At 43.7% G+C, this 21,892-nt stretch overlaps 1 protein-coding gene and 1 non-coding gene across 2 annotated transcripts in view; one reads left to right on the plus strand and one right to left on the minus strand.

Annotated features, from left to right (window-relative positions):
• The window catches only part of LOC122804616 (putative RNA-binding protein Luc7-like 2), a 1,326,948-nt gene that overhangs the window by 628,190 nt on the left and 676,866 nt on the right, over nt 1-21,892 (minus strand). The gene's annotated exons all lie outside the window — the stretch shown is intronic.
• TRNAR-CCU lies at nt 14,652-14,724 on the plus strand. The gene has a single exon. It is a non-coding gene; the product is annotated as a tRNA-Arg (tRNA).

Genomic DNA, 21,892 nt, shown 5'->3' on the forward strand with positions numbered 1-21,892 from the left:
GGAGGCTGGAGCTAAACAGAATTAGGAGCAGCTATGAGGCCCTGCAGAACTGCAGTGGCAAAGCCTGCCCTGGATTTAGAGTAGAGTGGCAGATGATGGTGCTTTGTAAATGTGTGCACCGAACTCCAAGTAGCAGCCTCTAAAATGTCTTTGGTCGGTACTCCCCTGAGAAAGGCTGCTGAAGTGGCTGCTGCTCTGGTTGAATGTGGCCTAATGCCCTTAGGCACTGGCTTGCCATGGTGTAAGTAGCAGAAACGAATGCAGTGGCCTATCCACTTTGAAATAGTCTGCTTTGAGATAGCCTTTCCTTGTGATCCTGCAGGATTATGCCACTAGTAATTGTTATGTCTTCCTGAAAACTTTGGTTCTGTCCAAGTAGAATCTAAGCTGTCTGTGTATGTCCAAAAAATGCAGAATTCTCTCCCCCTTGTTCTGTGGATTTGGATAAAAAGTTGGCAGATGAATAGTTTGGTTAAGAGCCACACTGGACAGCACCTTAGGCATAAATGTTGGGTTTGTTTTCAGAGAAACCCTGTCTAGATAAAAAATGATAAAAGGTTCCACAGCCATGAGTGCCTGTAGCTCTGAAACTCGTCTTGCAGAAGTTATTGCTAGGAGCAGAGCTGTTTTCCAAGATAAAAACTTTATATCAGCAGTAACCGCTGGCTCGAAAGGAAGCAGGGTGAGTTTTTCCTGAGACATAGTTGAGGTCCCATGCAGGTATTGGTAATCTCCTTGGGGGCCTTAAACTTTTGGCTCCTCTGAGGTACTGCTTTAATAAAGGATGAGAAAAAATTGGTGGCTCTGTATTGTAATGAGCCAAAATGGCAGAGGCATGAATTTTAATTGACGAAAAAGATAGGCCTTTGTCCAGCATCTCAGTTAAGTATTGCAAAATCTGAGGAATATTTGGTACAGCTGTATCAGTTCCTTGTGCCCGATTCAAAGCACAGAATCTCTTCCATTTTCCAGCATAAGATTTTCTAATACTAGGCCTCCTGGCTTCCAAAATGACATCCATCACAGCCTTACTGAGAGGTGTGTTTTGTATGACTACATTATCCGCCATGCTGTCAGCTTTAAAGTACTGAGTTGGCTGTGCAGGATCGGATTGTTTTGCTGGGCCAGTAGATGAGATATTTAAGTTAAGGTCCAAGCTGGGCATTGGGACAAGTTCCTTAGGATTGGATACCAGTACCGGCGGGGCCAGTCTGGGACAATCAGTATCATCTTTGGCTGCTCCTGTCTGACCTTTAGGAGTACCTTGGGGAGCAGAGGCAGTGGAGGAAAGGCATATACTGATAGGTTTTTCCAGCTGAAAGATAGGGCGTCCACTTTCCATGCTTATTTGTGATAAGTCCTTGTGCAGAATCTTTTTAGTTGGTGGTTGTGAGGGGAGGCAAATCTATCTATGTCCAGGAATCCCCATTTCCTTGTTATGCTGAAGACTTGTGGATCCAGCTGCCACTCGTGGGCATTCATGAGTTTTCTGCTTAGTTCGTCTGCCAGAGTGTTTTCCTTTCCTGGCAGGAATTGTGCCCGCAGATGTACTTGGTAAGTCAATGCTGTGTCCCACAAAGTCATGGTTAGTCTGCAAAGGGGGTAAGAATGTGTGCCCCCTGCTTGTTTATATACCACATGACTGTGGTGTTGTCTGTCAGTAGCTGTCCTGGATGGAGTAGGTACTTGAAAGCTGTCAGGGCATTTTGAACCGCTAGCATCTCTTTTTGATTGATATGTAGATGCATTTGGTTTGAGTACCATGTGCCCTGACCGCATCTTCCTGCCATGTGGGCCCCCCAGGCATAATGTGATGCATCCATCGTTAGTGTCTGCCTGGCTGGGGGTAATGTGAATGGCTGTCCCTTGTTCTGCTGACAAGCCTTCGCCCACCATCGAAACTCCTGTTGCAGGCAGGGAATGAGAGTAATCATTGCTTCCAGGCTGTGGCAGTGTTGAGCCCAAACGCCTTTTAGGTACCATTGAAGTTTCCTCATATGCAGTCTTGCATATGGAATTAGTAGGATGCAGGATGCCATGAAGCCCAAAGCCTGCAGAATTATTCTTGCAGATAACTGGGCTTTTGTTGCCAACATTTTGAAATAGGTAGTCAGTTGCCTTTGTTTGTCTGGTGTGAGATAAGCCATCTGGGCAGTTGTATTTAAGCTTGCACCCAGGAATATTTTGAGAGGGTACTAGTTTTTACTTCTTTTCCTTGACTGTGTACCCTAGGCATGTTAGAAGTCTTTTCACAAACACCAGATGCTGTAGAAGAATGTCCTTGTTCTCTGCATGAATTAGACAGTCGTCCAAGTAAGGATATATTTGTATTCCTCTTTGTCTGCAGAATGCAATTACTGGTGCCAGGCACTTTGTAAAAACCCTGGGTGCAGTAGATAAGCCAAAGGGCAGTGCAGAGAATTGGTAATGCATTGAGCCAGCCTTGAATCTGAGGTATCTTCTGCATGATAGCCTGAAGGGGACATGCAGGTATGCCTCTTTTAGGTCTAAAGTCACAAGTCAAGCATTCTTGCCCAGCATGGACAGAAGCTGCTGCAAAGTCAACATTTTGAATTTTGGTATATCCAAGAATGTGTTCAGAATAGATAGGCCCAGTATTGGTCTCCAGGCCTTGTCCTTTCTGGGTACCAAGAACAGTCGAGTAAAATCCTTGTCCCTGCACTTGCTCTGGTACTTGCTGAATGCCCCCATGTCCATGAGGGATGAGACTTGTTTTTGTGCCTCTGCCCATTGATTTTTTGGCAGATCTGGCCAGCCGTTTGCCTTTGGCAGGGTATGGAAATGGAACTTGTAGCCTTGTGACACTATATTTAGAACCCACGTGTTCTGGGTTATAATGTGCCAATTTTGAGAAAAAAGTGCTAATTTTCCCCCTAAGGGTGCTGCCAGGAGATAAGTGCTTGGTGCAGGCAGGGGGAAGTCATTGGGACTGTTTCCTGTATGGTTGTGATTGGTCTTCTCCAACTTTGGAGGTAGAAGCCCCACATTGCTTTGACCTGTATGAACCTTGTGCCTGGGATCTGCCTCTAAGGCGTCTGGATCTGCCCCTTTGAGGTCTGTCTGACACAGGAAAGGACCAATTCTTTGTAGGCCAGTGTTTACTAAACCTAGGTGGCTGTACTTGTAAAAAATCTTTGACAGTTTGCATAGATTTAGCTTTGTCCTCAATTTTCTTTAACACCTCTTCTGCCTTAACACCGAACAAAGTATCATGCTGTAAAGGTGCATCTAATAATTTAACTTTGACATGATCAGGCAGATTTTGTTCCTTTAACCAAGCATGCCTTCTAATTACAGAACCCGTAACTGTGGCCCTGCAGGAGGCCTCCAATGAATCAAAACAACATTGCAAAGTATGCTTTCCAACTTGTTCAGCTGCATGCAATAAATCCTGCATTTCCTTGTTTTCTGCACATTCAGAGTAACATTTTCTGTTTAAGCAATGCCATGACATGTTGATATTTGAGCATATGAAACTGGCAGCTTAAGGCCCTTACAGCCAAGGTAGCAGATGTGTAAACCTTTTTTCCCCCATCTATCTAGTGCCCTAGAATCCCTGTCAGAGGGGGTAGGGTTTTTTTTGCAGCAGAAGCCTTAACTCCTTTGGGACCCTCTGAAATAGTTTCTGGGTCTGCAGCAGGGTTTTTAAAAAGGAATTTATGAGAGTCAGGAACCCTGTAATATCTGTCAGGCTTAACAGGAGCTGGAGGTAAGGAGTCAGGGGTCAGACTAGACTCCGAAAACACATCTGCAATGTCTAACACAGGGAAATGGCTAGAGGCCTGTGCTGAGGTAGTAAAAGGTAATCCCTGAGCCTCTTTTTAGATTCTGAAAAATCTTGGCTCTCCCAGTGGAAATGCTCCTTCATGGTATGCAAGGTTTCCCCAAAAGAATAGTCCCCTGGAGGAAAAGCTGAAGGTATAGATTCTTCAGCATCAGAATCCTCATAGGGGGGAAGCGAATATTCCTGATCAGAAAAGGAATCAGAAGAAATAGAAACCTATCAGAAGAAATAGAAACCTGATCTGAAGATTCATAGACAGTCTCTTGCCTAGGCCTCTTATCAGGAGGGGGATGGGAACCCCTGATCAAGGTAATCAAGTCTTCGGCCATTTTGAACATCAGTTTTTTGGGCATAGAGGCTTGTACATGCGGCTCTTTGAGTTTGTTTCTTTGCTTTAGAAGGTGCTTTAGTCTTTGCCTTTCAAGCTGAAGTCGGTTTAATGTAAAGATGTTTAGGTCTGAATACACCCCTCAGATGCTGGTGCCTGCTCAGCAGCTCCAGACCCATCTGAGGGAATAATGTCCGAGGCTCCAATACCTTGAGTTTCCAGCGGCATAGCCAACTCCATCTAATGTAGCAGGAGTCAGGGGCTGCGAAAGCACCTCACTGAGAACCAGCGAACCGGCGACTGGCTTAGGAGAAGCTTCGTTGTCGGTTTTGGACGTCGGTTGTTTATCTCTCTCCTTTTCTTTGCGTTTTTTGTGAACTCTGGTAGTCGGATGGCTATCCGATGACATTTCTGGATAATTAAACCAGCGTCCAAAATAGTTTAAAGCAAAATCATACCAACACTTAATAGTGCATTGGTTAAATCTAGCACAAAACCGACAACCAGAAACGTTGTGATCAGGGCCTAGGCAAGGAACACAGTAAGAATGAAAATCGTTATGAGGTATATGCTTTCCACAAGAAATACAATTATTAACTTTTTCTGACATCGGTCTGGAGCAAGAAAAATGTTGCCCCAATGGGGTACTTAGCTTTATTGAAGACTTTGAGTCTGAAACTCGAACACGAAAATCTCAGGAGTCGGCTGACCGGCACTTGCGAACTGCTTCTGCTTCGGGCACCGCACGGCAAGAAAGACTGGAGAAAATGGTGTCGGCCGCTTCTTTTATACCCCCGACGATCTGACATCAGGGAAGGGGTGACAGCAGGCGACGCAGGACCCAAGACTTTGGAATTCAGGCCGGCTGAGGGCAACCTGCCAGCAGGATTACCCAAACGTAATGACTGCAACAGTGAAACACGAAGAACATCTGGTAATGCAAATAGCCTGCTTTGAAGCAGAGGTATCTTCTGCAAGATTCCCTGATTGGGATATGCAGGTAAGCCTCTTTTAAGTCTAGAGTTACCAACCAGGCATCCTTGCCTAGCATAGGCAGCAACTGTTGTAGAGTCAGCATCTTGAATTTTGGAATGTCCAGGAAAGTATTTGGAATGGATAAGTCCAGAATTGGACGCCATGATTTGTCTTTTCTGGGCACCAGGAAAAGTCTTGAATAAAAACCTTGCCCTTTTTCCTTTTCTGGTACTGGTTGAATAGCCCCCATATCCATGAGGGACATAACTTGTTTCTGGGCCTCTGTCCACTGATTTGGAAGCAGATCTGGCCATCTGTTTGGAATTGGCAACGTGTGGAAATGAAATCTGTACCCCTGGGATGCTATATTTAAAACCCACTTGTCCTGGGTAATTAGATGCCAATTTTGTGCATGAAGTGCTAGTTTTCCCCCAAAATGGGCTGCCAAAAGATAAGTGCTTGGAAATGGCATTGAGACTGTTTACTGTGGGGGGGCCTTGCTACTTCCAGGTTTGGAGGTGGAGGCACCCCATTGATTTGTTCTGAAAGTTCCTTATGACCGAAACCTGGAGCCTTTGGATTGTCTGGGTTTGACCTGAGCGGCTTTGGTAGGTATTGGAAAGGATCAATTCTTAGTAGGCCAGTGCCTACTGAACTTGGGTGACTGCACCTGTAGGAAATCTTTTACAGTTTGCATAGATTTAGCTTTGTTTTCCATCTTTTTCAAAACTTCTTCTGCCTTATTATCAAACAGACTGTCCTGTTGTAAGGGAGCATCCAACAATTTTGCTTTAACATGATCAGGCAGATTTTGCTCCCTTAAGCCAAGCATGTCTTCTCATCACAGATCCAGTTACAGTGGCCCTGCAAGAGGCCTCCAAGGAATCAAAACCACATTGCAAAGTATGCTTACCAACTCGTTCAGCTGAATGCAATAAATCCTGTAACTATTTTCCACACAGTCAGAAATAAACATAATTTTCGGTTTAAGTACGCCCATGACATGCTGCTGATATTTAAGCATATGAAATTGACAGTTTAAAGCCCTTATTGCCAGGGTTGCAGACGTGTAAACTTTCTTACCCCATCTATCCAGCGCCCTGGAATCTCTATCAGAAGGGGTAGGATTTTTAGCAGAAGCCTTAACACCCTTGGGACCCTGAGAAATTGTTTCAGGGTCAGCAGTAGGGTTTTTAAAAAAAAATTTGTGGGAGTCAGGAACCCTGTAATATCTGTCTGGCTTACTAGGAGCCGGAGGCAGGGAATCAGGAGCCATGATGGATTCTGACAAAACATCAACAATATCTAGAACAGGAGATATTGCCAAAGGCCTATGCTGAGGAAAAAGGAAATCCCTAAGCCTCTTTTTGGATTCTGAAAAATCCTGACTCTCCCAATGAAAATGTTCCCTTAAGGTATGCAAGGTTTCTCCAAAAAAAAAATCCTCAGGAGGAGAAGCAGAAGGGATGGATTCTTCTGCATCAGAGTCCTCATAAGGTGGAATAGAAAATTCCTGATCAGAAGAGGAATCAGAAGAAATGGAAACCTGATCTGAAGATTCATAATCAGTGCCTTGCCTAGGCCTCTTAGCTGGAGGGGATTGGGAACCCCTGATCAAGGTAATTAAATCCTCAGCCATTTTGATAATTTGTTGTTTAGGCATAGGGGCCTGAACACGTGGGCCATGCATTGGTGTTTTAGACACAGAAGCTGGTTTTGGCCTTGTTTTTGATGATGATGTCGGTTTAGTATACAAATCTTTAGGCCTGAAAACACCCTCAGAAGCCGGTGCCTGCTCAGTGGCTCTGGACCCATCTAAGGGAGAGACATCCACGGGTCCAATACTTGAAGTGTCTCGTGGCATACCGGACACCAAATGGGTCTCAGTAGAGGCCTGCGAATCAAAAGTAACGGGTATCAGGGGCTTTGAAAGCACCTCACTGAGTACCGGCGACTGGCTTAGATGCTTTGTCATCAGTTTTGGACCTTGACGGTCTGTCTCTGTCTTTTTCTTTGCGTTTTTTGTAAATTCCGGTAGTCGGAATGCTAACCGATGACATTTCTGGATAGTTAAATCTTGAGCCAAAATATTTAGAAGCAAAAATATACCGACGCTTAATAGTGCGTTGGTTAAATTTAGCACAAAACCGACAGCAAGGCACATTGTGGTCAGGGCCTAGGCAAGGAATACAGTACAAATGAAAATCCTTATGAGGTATTTGCTTCCCACAAGTAATACAATTATTAACTTTTACTGACATCGGTAAGGAGCAAGAAAAAGTTTCCCCAACGAGGTACTTAGTTTAGGTTGAAGACTTCGGTTCTGAAACTCTAAAAAATTTCAGGAGTCGGCAGACAGGCACTTGCGAACTGCTTCTGCTTCGGGCACCGCGTGGCAAGAAGACCGATTAAAATGGCGTTGGCTGCATGTTTTATACCCAACGACCTGACGTCATGGAAGATGGGACAGCAACCGACGCAGGATCCAAGACTTTGTTATTCAGGCCGACTGAGGGCAACCTGCCAGCAGATTACCCAAATGTAATGACTGCAACAGTGAAACACGAAGAACATCTTTGGAGAGCAGAGGCAGACGGGGAAAGGCATAGACTGATAGGTTTTTCCAGCTGAAGGATAGTGCATCCACTTTCCAGGTTTTTTTTGTGATGAGCTCTTGTGCAAAATTTGGCCAACTGATAGTTCTGGGGCGAGGCAAAAAGATCTATGTCTGGGCTCCCCCATTTGCGTATCAACATGATGAAAATCCGTGGTTCCAGTTTCCATTCGTGTGGGTCCATGAGATTTCTGCTTAGTTCATCTGCCAGAGTATTCAACTTTCCTGGCAGGAATTGAGCTTGTAGTTGTACTTTGTAGTTCAAGGCCGTGTTCCACAATGCCATGGCTAGGCTGCAAAGGGGATACGAGTGTGTACCCCCTGCTTGTTTATGTACTATATAACCGTGGTGTTGTCTGTCTTTATCATTAATTGTCCTGGATGAAGGTAGTCCTTGAAGGCTGTCAATGCATTCTGTAGAGCTAGCATTTCTTTTTGATTGATATGAAGGTGCATTTGATTTGGGCTCCATTTGCCCTGAATGCACTTCCCTGCCAGATGTGCCCCCCCAAGCATAGTCTGATGTATCTGTAGTTAGGGTTTGGGCGGCAGGGGGTGGTGTGAATGGCAGTCCCTTGTTTTGGTGGCAGGCCTTTGCCCACCATAGGATCTCTAGTTTCAGGCAAGGTATGATGGGAAACATGGTTTCCAGGCTGTGACAATGCTGGTTCCATAGACTTTATAAGTACCACTGAAGTTTCCTCATATGCAGTCTTGCATATGGAATTAGAAGAATGTAGGAGGCCATGAACCCAAAGGCTTGCAGTATTAGCCTTGCAGAAAACAGGGTTTTTGTGGCCACCTGTTTGAAGTAAGTCACCAAATGAATTTGCTTCTCTGGCGTAAAGACAGCCATCTGGGCAGTTGTATTCAAGCTTGCACCCAGGAATGTAATTTTTTGAGAGGGTACCAGTTGTGATTACTTTTCGTTTATAGTGTACCCTAGACAAGTTAGAACACTTTTTACAAACGCCAGATGGTTTAGAAGAGTGTCCTTGTTTTCTGCCCGAATTAGACAATCGTCCAGGTATGGATATATTTGAATATTTTCTTTGCCTGCAAAATGCAATTACTGGAGCCAGGCACTTTGTAAAGACCCTGGGTGCAGTAGATAAGCCAAAGGGCAGTGCAGAGAACTGGTAATGCAAGTAGCCTGCTTTGAAGCAGAGGTATCTTCTGCAAGATTCCCTGATTGGGATATGCAGGTAAGCCTCTTAAATCTAGAGTTGCCAACCACGCATCTTTGGCCTAGCACAGTAAGTAACTGTTGAAGAGTCAGCATCTGGAATTTTGGAATGTCCAGAAAGGTGTTTATAGTAGATAAGTCCAGAAATGGATGCCATGATTTTGTCTTTTCTGGGTACCAGGAAAAGTCGTGAATAGAAACCTTGTCCCTTTTCATCTTCTGGTACTGGTTGAATAGCCCCCATGCTCATGAGGGAAAGTATTTGTTTCTGGTCCTCTGCCCACTGATTTCGGGGCAGATCTGGCCATCCATTTGGAACTGGCAACGTGTGGAAATGAAATCTGTATCCCTGGGATACTATATTTAAAACCCATTTGCCCTGGGTTATAAGTTGCCAGTTTCTTGCATGAAGAGCCAGTTTTCCCCCCAAAGGGGCGGCTAAAAGGTAAGTGCTTGGTAAGTGTAAAGGGAAGTCATTGAGACTGCTTACCATAGGGAGGTGTCTTGTTGTTTCCAGATTTGGAAGGGGAGGCACCCCATTGTTTTGTTCTGAAAGTCCCTTGTGACTGAAATCTGGAGCCTTTGGAATGTCTGGGTTTGACTTGAGTGGCTCTGAAAGGAACTGGAAAGGACCGGTTCTTAGTAGGCCAGTGCCTACTAAATCTTGGAGGTTGCACTTGTAAGAAATCTTTCACAGTTTGCATAGATTTAGCTTTATCTTCCATCTTTTTTAAAACTTCTTCAGCCTCATTACCAAAGAGACAGTCCTGTTTGTAAAGGAGCATCCAACAATTTTGCTTTAACATGATCGGGCAGATTTTGCTCTTTGAGCCAAGCATGCCTTCTTAGCACAGACCCAGTTACAGCAGCCCTGCAAGAGGCCTCCAAAGAATCAAAACCACATTGCAAAGTATGTTTTCCAACTTGTTCAGCTGAATGCAATAAATCCTGTAAATCTTTGTTTTCCACACAATCAGAAATTATCATTTTCTGTTTAAGCAGTCCCATGATATGCTGTTGATATTTTAGCATATGAAATTGACATTTTGAAGCCCTGCTTGCCAAGGTTGCAGAAGTGTAAACCTCTTACCCCATCTATCCAGCGCCCCTGGAATCCCTATCAGAAGGGGTAGGATTTTTAGCAGTAGAAGCCTTAATGCCCCTGGGACCCTGAGAAATGGTTTCAGGATCTGCAACAGGATTTTTGAAAAGGAATTTGTGGGAGTCAGGAACCCTGTAGTATCTGTTTGGCTTACAAGGAGCCGGAGGCAGAGAATCAGGAGCCATACTAGATTCTGAAGAAATCATCAACAACAATGTCTAGAACAGGAGGTATAGCCAAAGGCCTATGCTGAGGGAGAAGAAGAAAATCCCCAAGTCTCTTTTTAGATTCGGAGACATCCTGACTTTCCCAGTGGAAATGTTCCCTTAAGGTATGTAAAGTTTCCCCAAAAGAAAAATCCTCAGGGGGAGAAGCAGAAGCAATGGAATCTTCTGCATCAGAGTCCTCATAAGTAGGTATAGACAATTGCTGTTCATTAGAAGAGTCAGAAGAAATAGAATCCTGTTCAGAAGATTCATAAACAATGTCTTGCCTAAGACTTTTAGAAGGGAGGGTATGGCTACCCCTGATCAGAGTAATTAAATCTTCAGCCATTTTAATCATTTGTTTTTTAGGCATAGGGGCCTGCACATGTGGGCCAGGTGTTGGTTTTTTAGGCATAGGTCGAGATTTTGGCCTTAGTTTTGAAGATGGCGTCGGTCTAATATACAAATCTGTAGGCCTGAAATACCCTCAGAAGCCGGTGCCAGCACAGCGGCTCCGGACCCATCCAAGGTAGAGACATCCATGGGCTCCATAATTGAAGCATCTCGCGGCATACCGGACTCAGAATGGGTCTCAGTAAAACCTGCGAATCAGAAGTAGCGGGCATCAGGGGCTGCGAAAGCACCTCACTGCATACCGGCGAACAGGCGACTGGCTTAGGAGAAGGGTCATCGGCAGTTTTGGACCTCAACGGCCTATCTTTTTCTTTGTGTTTTTTTAGGTATTCCGGTAGTCAGGTTGCTAACAGATGACATTTCTGGATAATTAAAGCATGAGCCAAAATATTTAGAAGCAAAAATGTACCGACATTTGATAGTGCGTTGATTAAATAAAGCCCAAAACCGACAGCAAGGTACGTTTTGGTCAGGGCCTAGGCAAGGAATACAGTATTAAGGAAAATCCGTAGGAGGTATTTGCTTCCCACAGGTAATGCAATTAACATTTACTGACATCGGTAAGGAGCAAGAAAAAGTTTCTCTAACGGGGTACTTAGCTTTTCATTTGAAGACTTCGTATCTGAAAACGAAAATTTCAAGAGTCGGCCAACCGGCACTTGCGAACTGCTTCTGCTTCGGGCACTGCGCGTCAAGAAAGACTGATGTAATGGCATTGGCTGCATGTTTTATACCACTGACAACCTGACGTCATGGAAGAAGGGAAAGCAACCAATGCAGGACCCAAGACTTTGTTAATCAGGCCGATGAGGGCAACCTGCCAGCAGATTGCCCAAATGTAATGACTGCAACAGTGAAACACGAAGAACATCTGACCATAAACTAATCACTCTGGATATCCGCATTCCGCCACCACCCCCCGGTCATAGAAACCACCGTGAAAAACTTTTCAAAAGAAAACTTCACGCTACTTAAGACAGAGGTGGGAGGTTTCAAATCCCCCATGCTAAAGGATAATGCTGTCCAAGCTGCAAAATCCTTTACTAATGCACTCTACGGGCACCTACAAGAATGCATGGATTGTGCTATCCCAAACAAAACCAATACTCACTCCTCCACGAAAAGGAAACCAGTCTGGTGGACCCCTGCCATAAACTAGCTATACAATAGGAGGAGGAAACTAGTACAGAAAAGAGTAAAATCCCAAGAAGGGAAGACATCCCTGATCAGTATTAGCAAGAAACGACATTCCCTCAAAATCATCCAAGGCTAGCTTCGAAAGAAAAATTGCCATGGACTCCAAAGATAACCACAAGGCATTCTTTAGCTATGTCAAGAATCTAAGTGGCAATTCTCAGATCTGCTTGGAGTTGGTGGAGAATGGCACAAAATACACTAAACCGACTGATATAGCCAACATCCTGGCAGACAGGTTCAGTGCAAACTTCACCCCCCTCTCACCCCCAAAAGAGCCCATAACTATACCAGAAGAATGCAGTGACTCTGAAATCACAGGCACTCAGGTTAAAGCAGCCCTCTCCAAAGCCAAAAACACAACATCAATGGGACCGGATGGTGTCCCAGGCTGCGTCCTACATGAGCTCAAAGATAAACTAACCCCTCACCTAAAACTAAACTCAGCCTCTCCACAGGCTGTGTGCCCACAGAGTGGCGCACAGCAACAGTTATTCCACTCCACAAAGGTGGAGCCACAATGGACTCTGGGAACTATCGCCCTATAAGCCTGACTAGCTTAATCTGCAAAGCTACGGAGCGCATCATGGTTCTCATTAACAGACACATTGGGAACCTCCAAACAATGGACCCTACCCAGTTCGGCTTTGTTAAGGGCAGATCATGCTTCCTAAACCTGGTGGACTTATTTGAGACAGTTACCAAGGCTATAGACGAGGGAATAGTGATACCCTATCCTTATATGCGACATAAGCAAAGAATCCTGAAAACCAATGTGAAAATTTGAAATGGCAGCTAAATGCACACGTACAGTAGAGGCAGCAACCCTAGAGTGGAAAAGCTGTAATAAGTAATCCAAAACCACTGAAACTGGGGCTGACAAAGGGTCTAATTGTTTTTTCGCTGCCCATAGAGAAAACCTTTTCCATTTATTAACTCCTTCACTCCGGAGCAGCTCAGAAAATGCTGCCTGCTTACTTCCATCACAGGAACAACAGTGCAGCCTGAGCTTATTTTCAGATAATCCATTTGTAATACCATACAGAAAACAAATGTTCATAACTCTTAAACCATAAGAGCTAGACTAAAAGTATAAATGAGAGAGTTGTTCAACAGATACTGACTTTTCCAACAGTGTAAATGTTGACAGTGTGTATGCAAGTCATTATTAAATATTCACCTAGAAATGGTGATATTGTACTTTTTTTTTACCTTTTTGGTACAACAAATCACAAAATATTAGTGAATGTACCATGGAGACTCATACAATTTGTTATTAATTTGTTTGTATGAATGTTGGCTTTAAAATTATACCTTAACCATTACTGTGTGATGCTCCATTACAGAGATATTCACAGAAATATGATAATATTTCTCATAATTCATAAATAAACAAAGCATAATATCTCATCATCTGTAACAGACTACATATCAGTGTACAAATTATGTGGCTGAATTTCAGCTTCAAAATGATGCATCATTTGTGCCGTCACCATGCTCTCTTGCAAAGATATGGGCATAATAAGGAGAAATATTACCAATGTATAATTTTCATAATCCTACAAGACTAAGCAAACTGTAATATCTGTGCATGTGTACAGCATACAGACATGGTTCTTTTACCATGTTGTAAGAAGTAATACTGTCTTCAAATTGAGGCATTACTTGGGGCATTGTTAGGCTCCCTTGCAAAGTTATTTACCAAAATATGTAAAAAATCATAATTTCCATAAACTGAGTCCTAAACAAACTGATATCTGTACATGTGTACAGCATACAGATACAGTTATTTTACCATGTTGTAACTATTAATACTGACTTCAAAATAAGGTATTACTTAGCACACTGACATGGTCCCTTGCAACGTTAACCAAAATATGAAAAATAAATTTCATAACCTTAGTCCTAAACAAACCTTGAAATCTGTATAGGTGTACAGCATAGATTCACATTTATTTTATCCTGTTGTAAGGAGTAACACAGTCTTCAAAATGATGCATCACCTGTCACAGTTGCATGCTCCCTGGCAAAGTTATTTACCAAACTATAAAAAAAAAAATCATAATTTCCATAAACTAAGTCCTAAATAAAGTGCGATATCTGTACTTGTGTAAAGCATACAGACATGGTTAATCATGTTGTAAGGACTAACACAGTCTTCAAAATCAGGTATCACTTGGCGCATTTACATGTTCCCTAGCAAAGTTATTTATCAAAAAAAAAAAAATCACAATTTCCAGAATGAGTCCTAAACAAACTGTCATATATGTACGTGTACAGCATGCAGACACAGTTTTACCATGTTGTACATACTGATACTGTCTTCAAAATGAGGTGTTACTTGGCAAAATAACTTGCTCCCTAGCAAAGTTGTTCACCAAACTATGAAAACATATTTTAACTTTCATAACCCAAGTCATAAAATGTGATTTCTGTACATGCGTACAGCATACTGATAGTTATTTCACCATCTTAAAATGAGGTTTTACTCAGAATGTTGACAAGTTCCCTAGAAGACATGTACAACAAAATACGACAATTATCAGTAGCACTTGAGGGCATCTGCAGTGTCTCATACCTGTGTTTGCAAGGTTTTAATGACTTTTAGTAATGTGGCAGTGGCATCTGCTGTTTTACCTGACAAGTGATAATGACTGAGTGTTGTACTGTTACTGCACGTATTGTAAATTAATAATGTGATAATGACTTGCATTTCATTAATGCAAGGTTCTGCATGCTCATACAAAGGTGTTAACTGCTGCACATAACCTTTTGAGCAAACATTCATTACATTCCTGGTGCAGGTGTAATGCAAGACTGAGTCAATACCCCAGTGGCCTAATGGCTAAGGCACTGGCCTCCTAAGCCAGGGATTATGGGTTTGAGTCCCATCTGAGGTGATATAATCTTCATACAAGTGAAGCTTTTTACCTCACCTCAGGCTTCATGCCCACTGAGCAGCGCACAGCTACAGTTATCCTACTACACAAGGGAGGATCCACCTTGGATACCGGGAACTACCGCCCCATCAGTCTGACGAGCCTGATCTGCAAGGCCATGGAACATATCACAGAACTTATAAACAAAGACATTGGCAACCTTCAAACACTGGACCCCACCCAGTTTGGGTTCGTGAAGGGCCGATCTTATCTCCTAAACCTGACGGACTTCATCGAATCAGTCTTCAGTGCTGTGGACGAGGGTAAGGCGGTCTGCACAGCCTATCTAGACCTCGCTATGGCCTCTGACACCATCCCCCACCCTGGAATCACAGATAGACTTACTAAGCTGGGCATTAATCCCTACATTACTCAATGGGTTGCCAAATGGCTTAATGACAGAACCCGCACTGTAAAATAAGCAGACTCCAAATCCAGCTCCATACAAGTGACAAGTGGAGTACCTCAGGGTTCAGTCCTGGGATCGCTCTTGTTTAGCATCTACTTCTCTGAAGTACAGGCCAACACTAAGGGACTCTGGCTAACAAAGTTCATAGATGACTGCAAAAAGGGAACCATTACTGAATCCCCAAATGATGTGGATACTCTACAAAAGGGCCTTACAGAAACAGATGCTTTGTGCCAAAGCCATGGGCTCAAGCTCAGTGCCAAGAAATGTACAGTTATCCCCTTGGGGAAAAACATGTACCCGTGAATTATCACATAGGTGACAGTACACTAAACACCGAAAGTGTGATAAGAGACTTAGGGACACAGCTGGACAGTGGTCTCACCTTCGATAACCACATCGCCACAACAGTCAGGAAATCCTTCTATGTGGCACACCTCATCACTAAGGGGTTTTCATGCAGAAAAAAGGAGGTCATTGTCCCACTGTACTCATCCCTCATTAGACCCATTATAGAATACAACGCCCCATTTGGTATGTACCTCTCAAGACATTTGCAACAACTGGAAAGGCCGCAGAAATATCTCACTAAAAGAATCACAGGCCTAAAGCAGATACCCTACGCTGACCGCCTTAAAAAACTCCAGCTATACTCAGTCGCATATCGTCTACTCAGAGCTGATCTCTGCTTAACATATAAGGTCATGTCAAACCCAGAGCTGTTGGACATGCTACATTTAAAGAAATCCCAATCCCTCAGAGCCACACGCTCCAGGGATCTAAACCTTGTCATCACAATAAACAAAACATGCTGGAGGGATAGGTTCCTGACTCAGAGACTCCCCAGACTCTGGAATAGACTGCCCATACATGTCAAGCAGAGCGCCTCTTTGGCCCTCTTCAAAAGGAACCTTGACAATTGGATGGGAGAAAGGAAATTCACCCCGGGGATCATGTCAGTCGCCCTGCTAGACAGGCGTTCAGGGAAGTAGATAGTGTGGGAAGAAATAGCCAGGGAATTTTTATGGCTAGGCTTGTACAGGCCCTAGAGCCGATAGCCTAGTACCAACCTATGAATACCATATGTCAGGAAAAGACCAGAGCAATTCAGTAAAGGTTGTATATTACTTGTATATTCATGAGCCCTTCTCTCCCCTAAATTTTACATAGGACTGACAAAGAAATATTTGTCAAAAATATATGGTTGCTCCATAACAGAATGAATGTACAAGTAATAAAGCATTTATCTCACCGAGTCATCAAATGATTAAAATCAGAGACAAAGTCACAAATATCTAAACTATCTGTTTGATCTATGTAAGAATTAATGCAAAAGTAATAGCTTATCACACCGAATCATCCCTCTGATTAGAATCGGATTAGAATCAGACAGATAAGTGACAAAGCAAAATATTGTCTAAAATATCTGGTTGATCAATGCTACAGCTGGTATAACATCAGTAATAACATAGCTCACTAAAAGAAGTTATGTACTCACCATAATGTTTCATCTGAGTAGTTGTACTTCATTTTTCTGCAACCTGTGGGTATTCGGATCCATATCGGATCCGAGCCGGCAACTTTACAAGCATCTGCTCCGAGCTCCTCCCCCTTACCCATAACACACCACCATGTCCTGCCTTCCCTCAGATCGAGTTTGCAGCAAGTCAAACCAATCAGCAACTCAAACTAGAATAAACCACACATGCTAATCACATGAGAAGGTTCAGGGGAAGGAGGGTGGGAAGGTTGCAGAAAAATGAAGTATAACTACTAAGATGGAACGTTATGGTGAGTACACAACTTTGTTATCTGAAGTAGTTAACTTCATTTTACCTGCAACCTGCGGGACAGAGTCCCCAGCTACTGAAACTCCTGGGAGGCCCTCATGGAAGGATATTCTTACGCACCACAGAGCCGAAGGATGCCCTCCCTCTGGAGATTAAATACAACTTATAATGAGCAATGAAGGTATGTGACTTAGCACAAGTTGCTGCCGCACAAATGTCATCCAATGATACCCTACACCAGAAAGCAGCAGACGTCGCCATAGATCTGGTAGAATGAGCTTTAATAAAACCAGGTGGAGACGAGCCTTTGTCTTTGTAAATTTGCAAAATACATAGCTAAGGAAACTTTGGAGATGGCCTTACCCAAAAAGGGCTTAGAAAAGGACAGAAATAACTGGTCAGACTTACGGAAGGGCTTCTAACAAATGGAGTTTATATTCGCATTTGTTATGAAAATTTGGGAAGAAAATGGGCAGGTTAATTGTTTGATTCAGAAGCCACTTTTGGTAAGAAAGAAGGGTTTGTATGGAGAAAAATCTTGTTCTTGTGGAAGCTCAAAGGGGCACGGCAGACGAGGCTTAAAGCTCAGAAACCCTTCTAGCCAACGTAATGGTCACTAGAAAAGATGTCTTCCAGGATAAGAAAGTACAGTTTTGTACCTACCATAAATGTAGATGTTTGAGTGGTTATGCTGCTGCAGTCATCACACTTGGGTTATCCTGCCGTCAGGCGGTCCCCACATCGGCCTGAATCCCAAAGCCTTGGTCCGGCATCGGTTGTCATCGCTTCTTCCCTGACGTCAGTGCGGCAGGGGTATAAAAGAAGGCAGCCGACGCCATTTTCTTCAGTTTTTCTTGCCCCAGATGTCAGGTGCCCCAAACTAAGAAGGCAAAATAAGAAGCTTGCAAAACATACCTTAGTGCAAAACAATAGTACTAGTTGTAAGCAAATACACCATACAGACATGCATCCCAAAGGTTGATGTACATGGAGGTATAAGAAAAGCCTGGTTAGGTAGAGGGGATGGAGGAAGGGTAACCTGGACTGCAGCAGCATAACCACTCGAACATCTACATTTATGGTAGGTACAAAACTGTACTATGTTCATCATGCTATGCTGCTTTAGTCATCACACTTGGGTAGAGTCCCAAAGCTATGGTTGGGTGGTAGGAGCTAAACTGGGTTAGGTGCAGCTAAGATGCCCTGCAGAACTGCAGTGGCAAACCCAGCTCTGGTTTTTGAGTATAGAGGAAGGTGGTAATGCTTGGTGAAGGTGTGCACTGAACTCCAGGTAGCTGCCTCCAGAATGTCCTTTGTTGGGACTCCTCGGAGGAAGGCTGCTGAGGTTGCTGTAGCCCTGGTAGAGTGAGACCTAATACTAGCAGGCACTGCTTTCCCGTGGTGTGAGTAGCTAAAGCGGATGCAATGTGCTATCCATTTGGAGATGGTCTGTTTTGAAATAGCCTTTCCTTCTGAGCCTGGTGCATAGGATACAAGGAGTTGGTCAGATTTTCTGAAGGCCTTTGTCTTGTCCAAACAGTAACGTAACTGTCTGTGAATGTCCAAAGAGTGAAGGAGTCTTTCTCCTTTATTCTGTGGGTTTGGATAAAAGGTGGGCAAGTGTATGGTCTGATTGAGAGCCACACTGGATACTACCTTTGGCATGAAGGAAGGGTTGGTGCGTAAATATACTCCGTCCTGATGGAAAATGATGAAAGGTTCCACTGCCATAAGTGCCTGAAGTTCTGAGACTCTGCATGCTGAGGTGAAAGCCAGCAGCAGGGCTGTTTTCCATGACAAGTATTGAAGCTCTGCTGAAAAGGCTGGTTCGAAAGGAGGAAGTGTTAACTTTTCCAGCACAAAATTTAGATCCCAAGTTGGAGTTATATTTTTTGCCTCTCTGAGAAACTGCCTTAGCAAAGGGTGAGAGAAAATGGGAGGAACCGTATCATATTGAGCTGAAATGGCTAAAGCATGGATCTTTATGGATGAGAAAGAAAGGCCTTTGTGTAGCATCTCAGTTAGATATTGGAGTATGTGCGGAATATTTGGGATGCCAGGATTTAGGCTTCTGGCTTGGCTCCATACACAAAATCTTTTCCATTTGTCTGAGTAAGTTTTTCTGGTGCTGGGCCTCCTGGCCTCCAAAATGACATTCTGGACGTCCTTTGAGAGAAGTGTTGTTTGATAATTTAAGGTATTTTCCATGCAGCTAGATTTAAGGTCCTTAGTTGACTGTGAAGGATCTGAGAGTTTTGTTGGGTTAACAGCAGAGGGAATTGAGGTAAGATCCATGGAGGGCTGCAAGTCAAGTTTCGTAGTAGTGGGTACCAGTGTTGACGTGGCCAGTCCGGAGCAATGAGGATCATCTGTGGTCTCCCTGATCTGGCTTTCAGTAATACCTGGGTCAGTAGAGGCAGAGGTGGGAAGGCGTAGACTGACAATGCTGTCCAACTGAATGATAGGGCATCCACTTTCCAGGCCAGGGGATAAGTCCTTGTGCAAAATTTTTGTAGCTGGCAATTGTTGGTTGAGGCAAACAGATCTATGTCTGGTGGTCCCCACCTTTGAGTTATCATTGAGAATACTTGTGGGTGTAGTCTCCACTCGTGAGGGTCTGTCAAATTTCTGCTTAATTTGTCTGCCAAAATGTTTTCTTTTCCTGGCAGGAATTGTGCTTGCAGTTGTACTTGGTAAGTTAATACTGTGTTCCACAAGTCCATTGCCTGTCTGCATAGTGGGGTAGGAGTGCATTCCTCCTGGTTTGTTTATGTACCACATAACTGTGGTGTTGTCCGTCCTTATTAGAAGTTGTCCTGGATGCAAGAGGTCCTTGAAGGCTGTTAGTGCATTTTTTACAGCTAGCATCTCCTTTTGATTGATGTGTAGTTGCCTTTGGTTTGCAGACCATTTGCCCTGTATGCATTGTCCTGCCATGAGTGCACCCCAGGCGTAGTCTGATGAATCTGTTGTCAAGGTTTGGTTTGCTGGAGGTGAGACAAAAGGAAGGCCCTTGTTTGTTTGGCATGCTTGAGCCCACCATAGAAACTCTTTCTGAAGGCAGGGAATGAGAGTTATACTTGCTTCGAGGCTGTGTCTGTGTTGGGACCATAAACTTTTTAGGTACCATTGTAGTTTTCTCATATGCAGCCTTGCATATGCAATTAGTTGAATGCAGGATGCCATGTACCCCAATGCCTGCAGGAATTTCCTTGCAGTGAGCTGGGTAGAAGTTGCCATCTTTTTGAAGTACTGAGCCAGTTGTTTTTGCTTGTCTGGCGTGAGGTAAGCCATATGGGCCGTTGTATTCAAGCTGGCACCCAGGAAAATTATTTCTTGTGAGGGTATTAGTTTTGACTTCTTTTTGTTTACTGTGTACCTTAGGCAACTTAGCAACTTTGTTACAAATGCCAGATGCTGTAGTAGGATGTCTTTGCTGTCCGCTTGGATCAGGCAGTCGTCCAGATATGGATAAATTTGTATTCCTCGCTGTCTGCAGTATGCAATTACTGATGCCAGGCATTTCGTGAATACTCTGGGTGCAGTAGATAAGCCAAAGGGCAATGCAGAGAATTGATAATGCGTTGTGCCTGCCAAAAATCTGAGGTATCTTCTGCAATCTTGTCTGATAGGGACATGCAGGTATGCCTCTTGGAGGTCCAGCGTTACCAGCTAAGACTCCTTGCCCAGCATGGGAAGAAACTGCTGTAGTGTGAGCATTTTGAACTTGGGAATGTCCAGGTACGTGTTTAGAATTGAAAGGTCTAAGATGGGTCTCCAAGCTTTGTCCTTTCTTGGTACTAGAAACAGTCTTGAGTAAAATCCTTGACCTTGCTCTTTTGCAGGTACCTTTTGAATTGCTTTCATGTTCATGAGAGCTGAAATTTGTTTTTGTGCCTCTGCCCATTGGTTTGCTGGCAGATTTGGCATGCCTCTCATCCATGGTAAAGTGTGAAAATGAAATCTGTAGCCTCGGGTAATAATATCCAGAACCCATTTGTCCTTTGTTATAATGTGCCACTTTTGTGGAAAAAGAGCCAGTTTATCTCTTAGAGGTGCTGCCTGGGCAATTTTGCTTGGCAGGCAAAGAGGAAAGTCATTGAGTTTGTTTTCTGAAGGGTTGAGATCTGTCGTCTCCCCCTCTTTCAGCTGTTTGCCATTGTCTAGGCCTGAAGGTACCTTGTGCCTGGCCTCTGCCCCTAGGGCGTCTGTACCTGCCCCTTTGGGGTCTGTCTGAAGCAGGAAAGGACCAGTTTTTTGATGGCCAGTTTCTGCTGAAGCGAGGAGGTTGCACCTGTAAAAAATCTAACTGTTTGCGCATTGATTTTGCCTTTTCTTCCATCTTCTTTAAAACTTCCTCTGCTTTGACACCAAATAATGCATCCTTTTGCAGTGGAGCATCCAGTAACTTTGCTTTGACATGTTCTGGTAAGGTCTGCTCTTTTAGCCAAGCATGTCTCATTACAGACCCTGTGACCGCTGCTCTACATGAGGCCTCCAAAGAATCAAAACCACACTGCAAGGTATGTTTTCCCACTTGTTCTGCTGCAAGCAACAAATCTTGCATCCCTTTGAAATCTAGTTGATCTGTTTGAGGGATCATTTTCTGTTTTAAATGAGTAAGCAAGTACTGCTGGTATTTAATCATGTAGAATTGGCAGTTTAATGCCCTCGAGGCCAAAGTGGCAGAGGTATACACTTTTTTCCCCCATCTTTCTAATGCCCTGGAATCTCTTTCCGCAGGTAGTGGATTCTTAGCAGTAGAGGCCTTAACCTCTTTGGGACCCTGGGAAATGGTTTCTGGGTCTGCAGCAGGGCTTTTATTTAAGAACTTGTGAGAGTCAGGGACTCGATAGTATCTGTCTGGTTTAGGTGGTGCTGGTGGTAAGGAGTCTGGATTTAGACTGGATTCAGTGTAGACATCATCCAG

Source organism: Protopterus annectens, chromosome 1.part1 (assembly GCF_019279795.1).
Source record: "Protopterus annectens isolate FY-2018-M chromosome 1.part1, PAN1.0, whole genome shotgun sequence".
Classification (NCBI taxonomy): Eukaryota; Metazoa; Chordata; order Ceratodontiformes; family Protopteridae; genus Protopterus; species Protopterus annectens.